Source organism: Dendrobates tinctorius, unplaced genomic scaffold (assembly GCF_039654945.1).
Source record: "Dendrobates tinctorius isolate UK_male_01 unplaced genomic scaffold, ASM3965494v1 ptg000017l, whole genome shotgun sequence".
In the NCBI taxonomy this organism is placed as follows: domain Eukaryota; kingdom Metazoa; phylum Chordata; class Amphibia; order Anura; family Dendrobatidae; genus Dendrobates; species Dendrobates tinctorius.
Window position 1 is genome coordinate 10,636,827 of NW_027361685.1, and position 13,677 is coordinate 10,650,503.

At 45.8% G+C, this 13,677-nt stretch overlaps 1 pseudogene; it reads left to right on the top strand.

Annotated features, from left to right (window-relative positions):
* The first annotated feature begins 699 nt into the window (after positions 1–699).
* On the top strand, positions 700–10,919 carry LOC141082436 (uncharacterized; annotated as a pseudogene).
* Positions 10,920–13,677: the final 2,758 nt, after the last annotated feature.

Consider the following 13,677-nt stretch of genomic DNA (forward strand, 5'->3'; position numbering starts at 1 on the left):
AAGTTTGATCAAGGGTCACATTAGGCCATCGTCGGCTTCAGCCGGTTTCGTCTTTGTCAAGAAGAAAGATGCTGGATTACATCCGTGTCTGGACTTTAGGGAGGTTAACCAGATCACGGTCCATAATCCGTATCCTATGCCGCTGATTCCGGATCTGTTTAATCAGGTGTCGGGTGCCTAATGGTTTACTAAACTTGACCTCGGGGTGGGGGTGCACAACCTCAAAAGAGTTTGTCAGGGGGATGAGTGGAAAACAGTTTTTAATACTCCTGAGGGTCACTTCGAAAATTTCATAATGCCTTTTGGTTTAACCAAAGCGCCGGCAGTTTACTAGCATTTTATAAATGATGTATTCGCTCACCTCTTAGGTAAATTTGTGATTATTTATTTGGATGACATACTCGTTTATTTGCTTGACCGTGATTCACACATGGAGCAAGTTAAACAAGTGTTGCAGTTGCTCAGGAAGAACAAGCTATACGCCAAGCTTGAAAAGTGTGTTTTCACCGTACAAGAATTACCATTTCTAGGATACGTCATTTCCGCCTCAGGGTTTATGATGGATCTCTCTAAGTTGCAGGCTGTGTAAAATTGGGACCGTCCCGATAACTTCAAAGCATTACAGCAGTTTTGGGTTTTTCGAATTATTACAGGAAGTTTATCAAAAACTTTTCCGTGGTTGCTAAACCTTTAACCATCATGACTAAAAAGGTACAGACTTTTTATTAACTGGTATGAGAATGCTGTGCACGCTTTTGATTGTTGGAAAATAAGGTTCACTTCGGAGCCCATCCTTGTTCAGCTGGATGTGTCCCTTCCCTTTACTGTGGAAGTGGCCGGTAATTATTGGATTTCACGATTTATAAAAACATCATTAAAATCTAGGACCAATTCTAAAGTAAACTTTGTATCGTGGGACCTAAATCTGGTTCTGACAGCCATAACGGACGCTCCTTTTGAACCCATGGAATCGGCATCCATGAAGGTTCTTTTGCTTAAAACAGGTCTGCTGGTAGCATTAACATCAGCCAGAATTGTCAGTGATATTCAGGCTCTTTCTATAGCCCCACCATTCACCCAAATCCTAGATGATAGGGTTATCTTTAAGCCCGATCCAGCCTAAATTTACAAAGTAGTGTCGCGATTCCATGCTACAAGAAGTTGACCTCCCTTCTTTTATTCTAATCCAAAGAACTAGAAGGATAAAAAAATGCATACTTTGGATGATAGGAGATGTGTAACTGGATTCCTGTCCACTTTGAAACACTGGAGAAAGGATAGGTCTTGGTTCGTATCCCTCCAGAGTTTTAGGAAAGGGTGTAGAGCCTCAAAACCCACAATTGCTAGGTGGGTCACAGAGGCCATTTCTCTAGCCTACTTAGCAAGTGGCAAGATGGCCCCGTAACGTCTCAAGGATCATTCTGCTCGCATTCTACTCGAGCCGTGACATCCTCCTGAGTAGAGTTGAGTGAAACGGGTCGGTCAAATTCATAAGTCACCGACTTTCGCTGAAGTCGAGTTTCATGAAACGAAACCCGACCATAGCGTGAGGTCGGCCACGAGGTCGGTGACCAAAGCGCCAAAGTCGCGTTTCAAAAGATGCTTCCAGCGCCCTTTTTCAGCCAATGATGGAGGACGCACACTGTGGGCAATGCGATGACATGGGCATCGGTCACCACCATCTTTGAGAAGGGCATGCAAGTGATTGGCTGGCTTTGTGTGGCATCACAGGGGCTACAAAAGGGCGTGAACGCCGACCGCCATCTTACTTATGCTGATCTTAGCATAGGGAGAGCTGCTGATGATGATGATTCTGTAGGGAGAGCATTAGGCAGGGAAGAAGAACCAAAAAACTGCTTCTGCTGTTAGCGATTTCCACTTACAACACAACACTTTGTGTGCAGTGACGGGGAGGCTCTATTTTTGTGCATCAGCTCTGTTGGTTATTAGGCTGCCTTATAAGGCTCCCTGATAGCTGCATTGCTGTTTGCACACTGCTGTGCAAACTGCTTTTTTAAAAGCAAAAATACTTTTCTTCCTCTTTTCTGCACAGTTACCAAGCGTTCATTTTTCCACCTTTTGTGTGTGCACTGTGCAGCAGTCCTGCTTATTAGGCTGCCTGCATCCATGCTTGGACTGAGAGCATCATTGTCAGCGTCCTCAAATCTCTAGTGAGATCCAAAATCTCACTAATCCTATAGACACCCTCCACCTTGTCATACACCATCCAATTTCAGCCTGTTACATTGAGGTGTAATCTCTCCTGGGCCAGAGACAATAGTTCTGCGTCCTCAAATCTATAGTGAGATTCAAATTCTCACCAATCCTATAGACACCCTCCACCTTGTCATACACCATCCAATTTCAGCCTGTTACATTGAGGTGTAATCTCTACTGGGCCAGAGACAATAGTTCTGCGTCCTCAAATCTATAGTGAGATTCAAATTCTCACCAATCCTATAGACACCCTACACCTTGTCATACAGCATCCAATTTCAGTCTGTTACTTTGAGGTGTAATCAATCTCTCCTGGGCCAGAGACAATAGTTCTGCGTCCTCAAATCTATAGTGAGATTCAAATTCTCACCAATCCTATAGACACCCTCCACCTTGTCATACACCATCCAATTTAAGCTTGTTATATTGAGGTGTAATCTCTACTGGGCCTGAGACAATAGTTCAGCGTCCTCAAATCTCTAGTGAGATTCAAAGTCTCACTAATAGTAGATACAACTTCTACCTTGTTTTACCGTACCATATAGCTGGTGGTATTTTGGGTACATTTTCACAAAAATGAGCAAGTATGGTGTAAGACGTCATGGAAGTGGGCGGGGGTTGCCAGCTGGTCCCGATGGTGGTGGTGGTGTTGCATCTGTTGGTAGTGGCAAAAGCACAATAGCACCTAAGGCAGGAGGTGTTGAGCCTGCATCATCATCTGGCTCCACAAGGCCTCGAAGGCTCTCTTTTCTGGGAGTAGGTAAACCACTTTTAAAGTCGGAGCTTCAGGAACAAGTTTTGGCTTACATTGCTGACACAGCCTCCAGCTCTCTCACCTCCTCTTCTGAAGTTTCAAAAAATAAAAGCACTGAGTCGTCATTGGAGGCTCCTGGTCAGGAACAACACCTTTCCTTGTGTCCTTCACCCCTACCAAAAGTGAAGGATGCGGCAGGCCACACTACCGATTACTCCATGGAGCTCTTTTCACATAGTACCATGCCTGTGGTAGCAAGTCAAATCGTGAATTCCCCAGTCCAAGATGAATCTGACATGGAGTGCACTGATGCACAGCCACTGCTAGATTTTTCTGCTGGTACATTCACTCAGAGCACTACATTGTCCTCGTAGTGTACTGAGGCAGAATCAGACCCTGATGAAACTCAGGTTCCCCTTCCCACATACTGTACCACCTTACACGGTGACACAGAGGAAGTTGCACATGAAATTGAAGAGGAGGTGATGGATGACCCAGTTGTTGACCCAGATTGGCATCCAATGGGGGAAGAGGGTGCCACTGCCAATAGCTCAGAAGAGGAGGAGGAGGATCCGCAGCAGGCAACGACATCGCAACAGCTGTTATCTGGCAGGACCGTAGCAGTCCAAAAACGTGTTACAAAAACCAAAAGAGTTGCAGGACAGCTTGGCCACACGGTCAAATTAGCACAGCGTGCAAGGTCTCAAAATGTCTTCCATAGTAGGAAGAGTGCAGTGTGGCACTTTTTTGAACAAAATCCTAATGATCAGGCAAAGGTTATCTGTAAGAAGTGCACAAAGACCTTTAGCCGAGGGAAAAATCTGAGAAATTTGAATACCAGTTGCATGCTTAGACACTTAACCACCATGCACTTGCAAGCGTGGACGGACTACCAAACCTCACATACCACAAGTGCAACTGCTCCGAATGAAGGTAGTCAGCAACGCTACATCGCTTCCCCCATTGTAAGCCCACCGGTTAGCACACCACCAGCAGCAAATGTCGAGGTGTCGTCTCAAGGGCAAAGCAGTCATGGAATCACAATGTTATTGCTACGAAAGACTGAATCTAGGCCATCAGCAACACCACCATCACCATCACCAACCCTCTCTGTCCGCCATGTCCACCTCTAGTTCCACCATATGCAGCTCTCAAGTCCAGCTCACCCTACCAGAGACTCTGAGTAGGACAAGAAAGTACTCATCCTCTCATCCGCGTACACTGGCTTTGAACGCCCACATTGCCAAACTAATCTCGTTAGGGATGATGCCCTACCGGTTGGTTGAGAGCAAAGCTTTCCGCGAGTTCATGGCCTATGCAGTACCACACTATGACCTACCCAGTCGGCACTTCTTTTCGCGAAAAGCCATCCCAGCCCTCCACGTGTATGTGAAAGACCGGATTGTCCATGCACTCAAGCAATCAGTGAGTGGAAAGGTGCACCTCACAACAGATACATGGTCCAGTAGGCATGGCCAGGGCCGTTACATATCCATCACTGCGCACTGGGTTAATGTGGTGGATGCAGGCTCCACAGGGGACAGCGGTGGTGGGACGGTGCTGCCTGGCCCACGGTATAGGAAACAGTTGGCTGTAGGCGTTCGATCCTCCTCCTCCTCCTCCAGAAGCGAAAGCTGGTCCAAGAGCACAGTCGCACGAGCACTCCATCCGCAGCTGCCAGTGTTGCACATGAGGTGGCCCACTATCGAACAGCTAGTGGTAAGCGTCAGCAGGCTGTGTTGAAGATGATGTGTTTGGGCGACAACAGACACACTGCAGAGGTACTGGCCGACTACTTGCAGCGACAAACTGAGTCATGGCTGGGCAGTCTACATCTTGAGGCAGGCAAGGTAGTTAGTGATAACGGCCGGAATGTTGTGGCAGCCATAGCCCCTTCAAAACTCAGACACATACCTTGCCTGGCTCACACCTTGAACCTGGTGGTGCAGTGCTTCCTCAATAATTATCCGGAGTTAACACCCCTGCTCCATAAGGTGCGAAGACTGTGCTCGCACATCCGCCGGTCACCCGTACACTCCAGTCGTATGCAGAAGCTGCAGCGATTGCTCCACCTTCCCAAGCACCGCCTAATTATCGATGTTGCAACAAGGTGGAACTCCACCCTGCACATGGTTCAGAGGCTGTGCGAACAGAGGCAGGCTGTAATTCATTTGTGGGAGCATACACGGGCAGGCAGTTTGCAGGCAGACATGGAGTTGTCTGGTGTGCAGTGGTCAAAGCTGAAAGACCTCTGTAAAGTCCTTCAGTGTTTTGAGGAATGCACACAGCTGGTAAGCGGAAACGACGCCATCATAAGCATGAGCATCCCACTTATGTGTCTGCTCATGCAAACTTTGACGCACATTAAGGTGCAGGCGTCTGCAGCCGAGGAGGAAGAGGAGGAGCGAAGCCTTGATGACAGTCAGACATTTTCTGGTCAGGGAAGTCTCGTGGACGAGGTGGAGGAAGAGGAGGATGATGGGGATGATTATTTTGGGGAGGATGCTTCTCAGAGGGCAAGAAAAACTGTTGGCGTGGCAAGGTCAGGTACAGGGTTTGTGCGTGACTGGAGGGATGTGGATTTGCCAGAAAGTGCTCCTCCACCCAGCACTCGCAGTGCATCATTGACACCTGGAACATTGGCCCACATGTCTGATTATGCCTTGCAGATCCTAAAAAGGGACCCCTGCATTGCCAAAATGATGAACGATGACGACTACTGATTGGCCAGCATCCTGGATCCACGCTATAAAGGCAAATTCCAAAACCTCATGCCACAGGAGAACCTAGAGCTAATATTGGCTAGCAAACAAGCAACTCTGGTAAACCGTTTGTTTGAGGCATTCCCAGCACACAGCGGCAGTGATGTTTTTCCAACAAGCCGTAGGGGGAAACATGGAAGAGGTGTTTGTGGTGCATACATCCGAAGTGGCATTGGACACAGGAGTTTCATGACTATGTTGTGGACTGATTTTTCAAGTACTGCTCACACGATTGGTAATACTGCATCGAGTGAAAGTGACAGGAGACAGCAGTTGTCATCTATGGTTACAAACTACTTCTCCTCCCATATCGATGTTCTCCCTCACCGGTCTTACCCCTTTGACTATTGGGCCAGTAAACTTGACACCTGTCCTGAATTGGCGCAATATGCCTTACAGGAGCTCGCTTGCCCTGCTGCTAGTGTGTTATCTGAATGAGTCTTCAGTGCTGCTGGATCAATCCTGACAGAAAAAAGGACCCATCTGTCAACCCAAAATGTTGATGATCTAACCTTCATTAAAATGAACCATGCATGGGTTTCAAAGGATTTTGTCCCACCCTCCCCTGCTGACACGTAGGTTGACAGAAAAATGGCTTGCTTTTGTCCTCCACTTCCGCAGACTTCTCCAATTACTCCATTTGCAGCTGCTGAATGTCCAACATCAACATATGCCATTTTTTCCACCTCCCTAACTGGGCTGCCTCCCCCCACAGGGCCGGGGTCACCACATGGCACACGCACCCGGGCGAGTGCCATTGCCCTGGACAGGTGGGTGGGCACACTCTTTGGCACTAACACAAGGTCCCACATAGTAGAATCAAGTGTCTCTGACGGTGGGGGGATGTCATCGCCAATGAGTGGGCCCCCCCTACTTGCTCAGGATCACAGCACTTGCAAAGTTGAAATACCTCTCCCTGCTCCACCGCCGTGACGTCTTCCACGTTTCCTGACAGTGAAATTCTGGTCAGAGAGCGCGATGACATCACGTCTGTACGCCTTCTGCCTAAACATGAATTGTGGCATGTGTTAAGGGGGTTTCACACATAGCAAGATCGCTAGCGATATCGCTCGAGCGTCACCGATATTGTGACGCAACAGCGATATCGCTAGCGATCTCGTTAAGTGTGAAAGGTAGCGGCGACCGGACCCCCCGCTGCCTATCGCTGATCGAGCTAGAATGAGCAGGTCCATTTTTCCATCGTTGGCGTCCCGCTGGCCAGCACTCATCACTGTGTTTGAAGCTTAAAAACGACGAGCGACGTCGTTAGCGACGCAGAGCTCAGCGATACAGGTCTGAATCGGTTACAATTAAGTTGTGTGAAAGGTACTCAACGACCAACGTGGTCGTTATGCAGATCGCTGATCTGTCTTGCATCGTTGATGAGATTGGACTGTTTGAAAGCTATCTAGCGATCATGTAACGATGCACCAGCGATCTTTGCCAGGTCGGATCGCTATCGTTATCGCTGGTGCGTCGCTATGTGTGAATGGGCCTTTAAAGGAGCCCATTGACACTCTTTGGCCCTGGGCCCACGAAAATCTGGAGCCAGCACTACCCCCCCACAACTTTAGCCAAATAACCCCCAGTTTTCAATGCCTAACTATTATTATAAAGTAAATTAAGGTTGACAAGCTTAAGGAATAAGAATTGATGTTTTTGGCATTAAAATGGGCACTGTAGGTGTGTTTCCTGTCCTCCACTCCCTGCCGACTTTTCTTCCCCATTGACTTGCATTGGGTTTCGTGTTTCAGTCGGCCTTCGACTTTTCACGATAATCGGCCGATTTCGTTTGACCCGACTTTTGAGAAAGTCAGGTTTCATGAAACCCGACTCGACCCGATAAAAGGCAAAGTCGCTCATCTATACTCCTGAGCAGAGAGGTCATACGACTCGTTAGACGACATCTGTAGGGCAGCAACCTGGTCCTATCCTTCTACCTTCTATATGCACTTTAGATAGGATATGGGTGATTCCTCCAACCTCACCATTGGGCAGGGGTGCTCCAGGTGGCAGTCCCACCTTAGATTATTATATTTCTCTGTGAATCTTTCATTGTGCTGTCATGGGTGATTGATAAAGTCTTAGTTACTTACCAGTAACGTGATTTTTCGGAACCCATGAAAGCACCCTTATATTCCCTGCCATTACATGTGGGTGAGCACTGCTTTCGCTAGCGTTGTGTTTCCACACCTTTAGTTTATTAGTTGGTAACATAGTTATTAAGGTTGAAGGAATACTTTAAGTCCATCTAGTTCGACCCATATCGTAACCTAATATGCCCTAACATGTTGATCCAGAGGAAGGCAAAGAAAAACCCATGTGGCAAACAGTAAGCTTCATTTTGGGGAAGAAAATTCCTTTTCGACTCCACAGATGGCAATCAGACTAGTTCCCTGGACCAGCGCAATATCAAGAAAACTAATGTATATAAACTGTAACATTATACTTTTCGAGAAAGGCATCCAGTCCCCTCTTAAATTTTAGTAGGGAATCACTCATTACAACACCATACGGCAGAGAGTTCCATAGTCTCACTCCTCTTACAGTAAAGAATCCGCGTCTGTGATTATGCTTAAACCTTCTTTCCCTCAGATGTAGAGGATGCCCCTTTCTCCCCGTCTCAGGTCTATGAGTAAAAAGGTCATTAGAAAGGTCTTTGTACTGCCCCCTCATATATTTATACATTGTAATAAGGTCACCCGTTAGCCTTCGTTTTTCCAAACTATATAACCCCAAGTGTAATAACCAGTCTTGGTTTTGTAGACCCCCCAGTGCTCTAATAACCTTGGTCGCTCTTTGCACCCGCTCCAGTTCAGCTATGTCTTTCTTATACACCGGACACCAGAACTGTACACAGTATTCCAAGTGTGGCCGCACTAGCAACTTATATAGAGGTAAAATTATGTTCTCCTCATTAGCATCTATGCCTCTTTTACTTGATCCCATGGTGTTAGTTGTTTTATGATATTTTTAATAATAACCATTGGAGGTCTTCTCATGCTGTGTAATCCAACTTATGCGAGGGAGAGGTGCCACCTCTTTAGCCTGTAGGTTTCATATGCTTGGTGGGCAGATCCCCTCTCTCATGGTGCTGTCATGGGTTTAGAAAAATCCTGTTACCCGTAAGTAACTAATTCTTTTGAGTCCCCACTCATGGAACAAGGACCTGAGTGGGGACTTATTTTTTTTTTGCGAGATGAGTACCAGATTTTATTGGTGTTATTTTCACCTACATAAGATTGTTTAGTGGCTGTTTATTCCAATATTTGGGAGGCAGAATGAGCAAACATTTGAACACCAGGCTCCACTGGTTCATCCTATGAGGTTTTCTATTAGACTGTGAACTGTCATTGTCCTGGTGAATAACTGAATCGTTTTACATAACTTGCCATTTTTACTGACAGTTTAAGTAGAAATGTTGGTAAAATGTGAAATTGAAGAATTTTTTATTCGTAAATAATTGGTTTTATTCTTGGCAGATGACTGTAACAGGAGATGAGAGGGACAGCTGACATCTTCAATTTTAAAATCAGACTATCTTGAGATCCCACAGGATACAATTGAAATTAATGCCATTACTCCAGATATACCATCATCTCTTCGCAGCAACGATCTGTCATCTGATCCTTTGAAACAGGTCCTGTCTTCTGCTTCATTACTGACTACTAAGGAACATCAATGTCACAAGCTTAGCATTAAAAAACTAATTGCTCCAAAAGCAAAGAAGCCATTTTCACGTTCAGAATATGGAAATAGTTTTCCCCTCAAAAAGTCTTCTCTTAAACATCAAAAAACTCACACAAAGGAGAATAGATTTTCTTGTTCCAAGTGTGGGAAATGTTTTAATCAGAAAGCGCATCTTGATAGCCACCAGAGAACTCATACAGGGGAGAAGCCTTTTTCATGTTTAGAATGTGGGAAATGTTTTTACCGGAAATCAGATTTGGTCAGGCACTGGGGAACTCACACAGGGGAGAAGCCTTTTTCATGTTCAGAATGTGGGAAATGTTTTAACCTGAAAACGCATCTTGATAGGCACCAGAGAATCCACACAGGGGAGAAGCCTTTTTCATGTTCAGAATGTGGAAAATGTTTTAATCAGAAAGCGCATCTTGATAGGCACCAGAGAACCCACACAGGGGAGAAGCCTTTTTCATGTTCAGAATGTGGAAAATGTTTTAATCAGAAAGAGCTTCTTGGTAGACACCAGAGAACTCACACACGGGAGAAGTCTTTTTCGTGTTCAGAATGTGGGAAATGTTTTAACCGGAAAATGCAACTTGTTAGCCACCAGAGAACCCACACAGGGGAGAAGCCTTTTTCATATTAAGAATGTGGGAAATGTTTTTATCAGAAAGCGTATCTTGATAACCACCAGAGTACTCATACAGGGGAGAAGCTTTATTCATGTTCAGAATGTGGGAAATGTTTTTATCAGAAAGCGCATCTTGATAACCACCAGAAAATTCACACGGGGGAGAAGCCATTTCCATGTTCAGAATGTGGGAAATGTTTTAACCAGAAAGCAGAACTTGTTGCACATGAGAGAATTCACACAGCAATGAAGCCATATTCATGTTCAGAATGTGGGAAACATTTTATCCAGAAATATGTTGTTGTACACCAGAGAACTCACACAGGGGAGAAGTCTTTTTCCTGTTCAGAATATGGGAAATGTTTTACTCAGAATTCACATCTTGTTGCACATGAGAATTTACACAGCAATGAAGCCATATTCATGTTCAGAATGTGGGAAATGTTTTAGAGATAAATCATATTTTGTTACTTACCAGAGAATTCACACAGGGGAGAAGCCATATTCATGTTCAGAATGTGGGAAATGTTTTTATTAGAACGCGCATCTTGATAACCACCAGAAAATTCACACGGGGGGAGAAGCCATTTCCATGTTCAGAATGTGGGAAATGTTTTAACCAGAAAGCAGAACTTGTTAGGCACCAAAGAATCCACACGGGGAGAAGCCTTTTTCCTCTTCAGAATGTGGAAAATGCTTTTTGAAGAAATCCTTTCTTCTTAGTCACCAGAGCAGTCACACAGGGTAGCAGCCTTTTTTTATTGAATGGCTCATCTTCCCGCCCCAGAGCCATTACTGCCTCACCTCAACATAGAAAAAGAAGCAGTCTTATCCCTCATGACACCTGACAGCTCAAGCCTGTAAGTCCTTCACCATCTTCTCCTCTCTTACTGTCGGCCTTAAAAGAAAAAAGCTCAACTAATCTCCCTGTACTCTCACCGAAAACCACACACTGAGCAGTGCTTGCTTCACAGTGAAATGTACCGCCCCCCGCCCTAGCCACAGTAGATTCTGATATTGAGAAGGCCATAATTGACTTGCAACATCATATTGTGTATTTCCCTACTACTCAAGACATTGAACAATATATACAGAGGCTGGAGACCACATACAAAATGAAAATACGTTTCCTCACTTCTAGAATAGTCACAGCTTACTGACAAGATACAGAGATTACAGGATGATGTCATACAAGTTTTGAGCCATCAAAATGCTCATAAACAATCACTGGATCTTCACAAAATAAACAGTCTGTTTAATATGGTTGACTACCAAGAACCAGGGCTGTAGAGTCTGAGTCGGTGCTCATTTTGGTGGAGTCGGAGTAGGTATAGAATGGACCGACTCCGACTCCTAAAATATATAATAAATTGGGTACAGTAGTTCAATGCAGAATGTGCTGAATATTTTTTCATAGGAATTTGGAAAAGTTATGAAATGTCCTATAAATGGCTGTTCTATTCCTGATCTAAGGCTACATTCACACACAGCGTTTTGGCTGCGTTTTTTGAGGATTCGTTTGTCAGCTGCAAAAGCAGATCAGCTTTTTAAAAAACCGCATCACCTGAAAGGTTTTTGAGCTCATAGATAATGTTTTCAATAGAGCAGATTTCTAATCTGCTTTTGCTATCTATCCATCCATTTATCCATATCTGTCTATCCATATCTCATCTGTACCAAAATGAATGAAGGCTGGGTAGCACACAGACTAACACTCCTTTTTTTAGCACTAGTCAGGTACACCTCATAGCTGCCCAAAAGGATGCCCAGGACAGGCATTGCTCGCTCGTCTTCAGTAACACATCAACATCAATTGATAGTTGGAATAAATAGACAGCATTCACCACATCTGCAAGCTTTATTTTCAAGTGTAGGGGTGTGCACTATGAGGTTCTGCAGCAGCTGAGGTGTGCAGTATGAGGTTCTGCGGAACAGTATGAGGTTCTGCCCCCCCTAGGTTTGATCCTGGCTACGCCCATGGTGTGAATGTAGCCTGAGGATCTAGCTTTGTCTTAGCTGAGATACGTCAGTGCTGCACTCCAGCACCAATGAAGCTCCTCCTCTACAGACAAGGGTGCAAAGTAAACACTCAGAAAGAAGGAAGGCCTGCACTCATCTCAGAAGAATTGCTAGAGTACAGAGGATAACAAGATTAAGGTAATTACTTCTTAAAGCATATTTCACCCTAGCATGCGTATTGGGGGTGTGATAAAACACTCCGGGATCGCCTTTGCTGGGGTCAAAGGCCACGTGGGTTTAGCATGAAACTCAGGTGCACAGCCGGGATCCAGACATAACTGACACTGGGTCAGGTTTATTTAAGGTGAAAGCCAAAACATACAGGGAATAAAACATAAAACAAATCCTTGCATGTCCGGCACTAACTATACAGGGTCCGAAATATCTACCAACTGGAGGGCTTCTCCCGTCCAGCCCAACCACAGTTACCGTGAGCACTGCTTTCACTCACAAGTGTCTCTCACACAGACATGCTCTCTGTGGTCCCCAAGCTGAGCGACTAACACACCACCTGGCGTCCTTTTATATCCGCCTCCCATTACTCATTAGTCATTGGGTGAGATACTGACCACACTAGGCCACATAGGAAAGGTATCTGGGCGAGATATACCTGCCCTCATCCATGATTCCCCCATGATTCTCACATATCCCCCCTCTGCTCAGACCACTCCGGTCGAGCAATGACACCTGCCACACAGTCAGTGCACTCAGGAAAGGGCATCTGCATTCCCCATCTGTACCCCTGGGCGGTGCTCCACCGTAAAATTGTAGGCCTGCAGGGCAAGGAACCACCGGGTCACTCGGCTATTCCATTTCTTGTGCAAGTGCATCCACTTGAGAGGGGCATGGTCAGTGATCAGCCTGAGCTTTCTGCCCACCAGATAATATTTGAGGGACTCTATAGGCCACTTAATGGCTAGGCACTCTTTTTCCACTACCGCTTACTTTTGCTCATGTTTATTCAGCTTCCTGCTGAGATAGAGGACCGGTTGTTCCACTCCGTCCCTCCCTTGTGACAGTACGGCCCGAATACCGGTCTCAGAGGCATCAGTTTGTACCACAAACTCGCTGCGGAAATCCGGAGTCACCAGTACGGGTTGAGAGCAGAGTGCCCGTTTTAGGCTATGGAAGGCTTCTTCAGCCGCTAATTTCCATTTAACCATGATGGAATCTTTCCCTTTCGTAAGATCCGTCAGGGTAGTAGCGATGGCTGCAAAATTGGGGATGAACCGGCGATAATAGCCGGCGATCCCCAGAAAGGCTTGCACCTGCTTTTTGTTAACTGGTTGCGGCCAATCCTGAACCGCTTCAATTTTATCGACCTGGGGTTTAACAATACCCCTACCAATTACGTAACCCAAATACCGGGCTTCTTCTAGCCTGATGTGACATTTCTTGGAGTTCGCGGTTAGACTTGCCTCCCACAGGTCCTCAATCACAGCTTGCACTTTCCGGAGGTAAGTCTCCCAGTCAAGCTGTAAATGACAATGTCATCCAAATAGGCAGAAGCGTACTGCCTATGTGGCCTCAGGACTCGATCCATCAGTCTCTGGAATGTTGCCGGCGCTCCGTGCAGTCCAAACGGCATATACACATACTGAAATAAA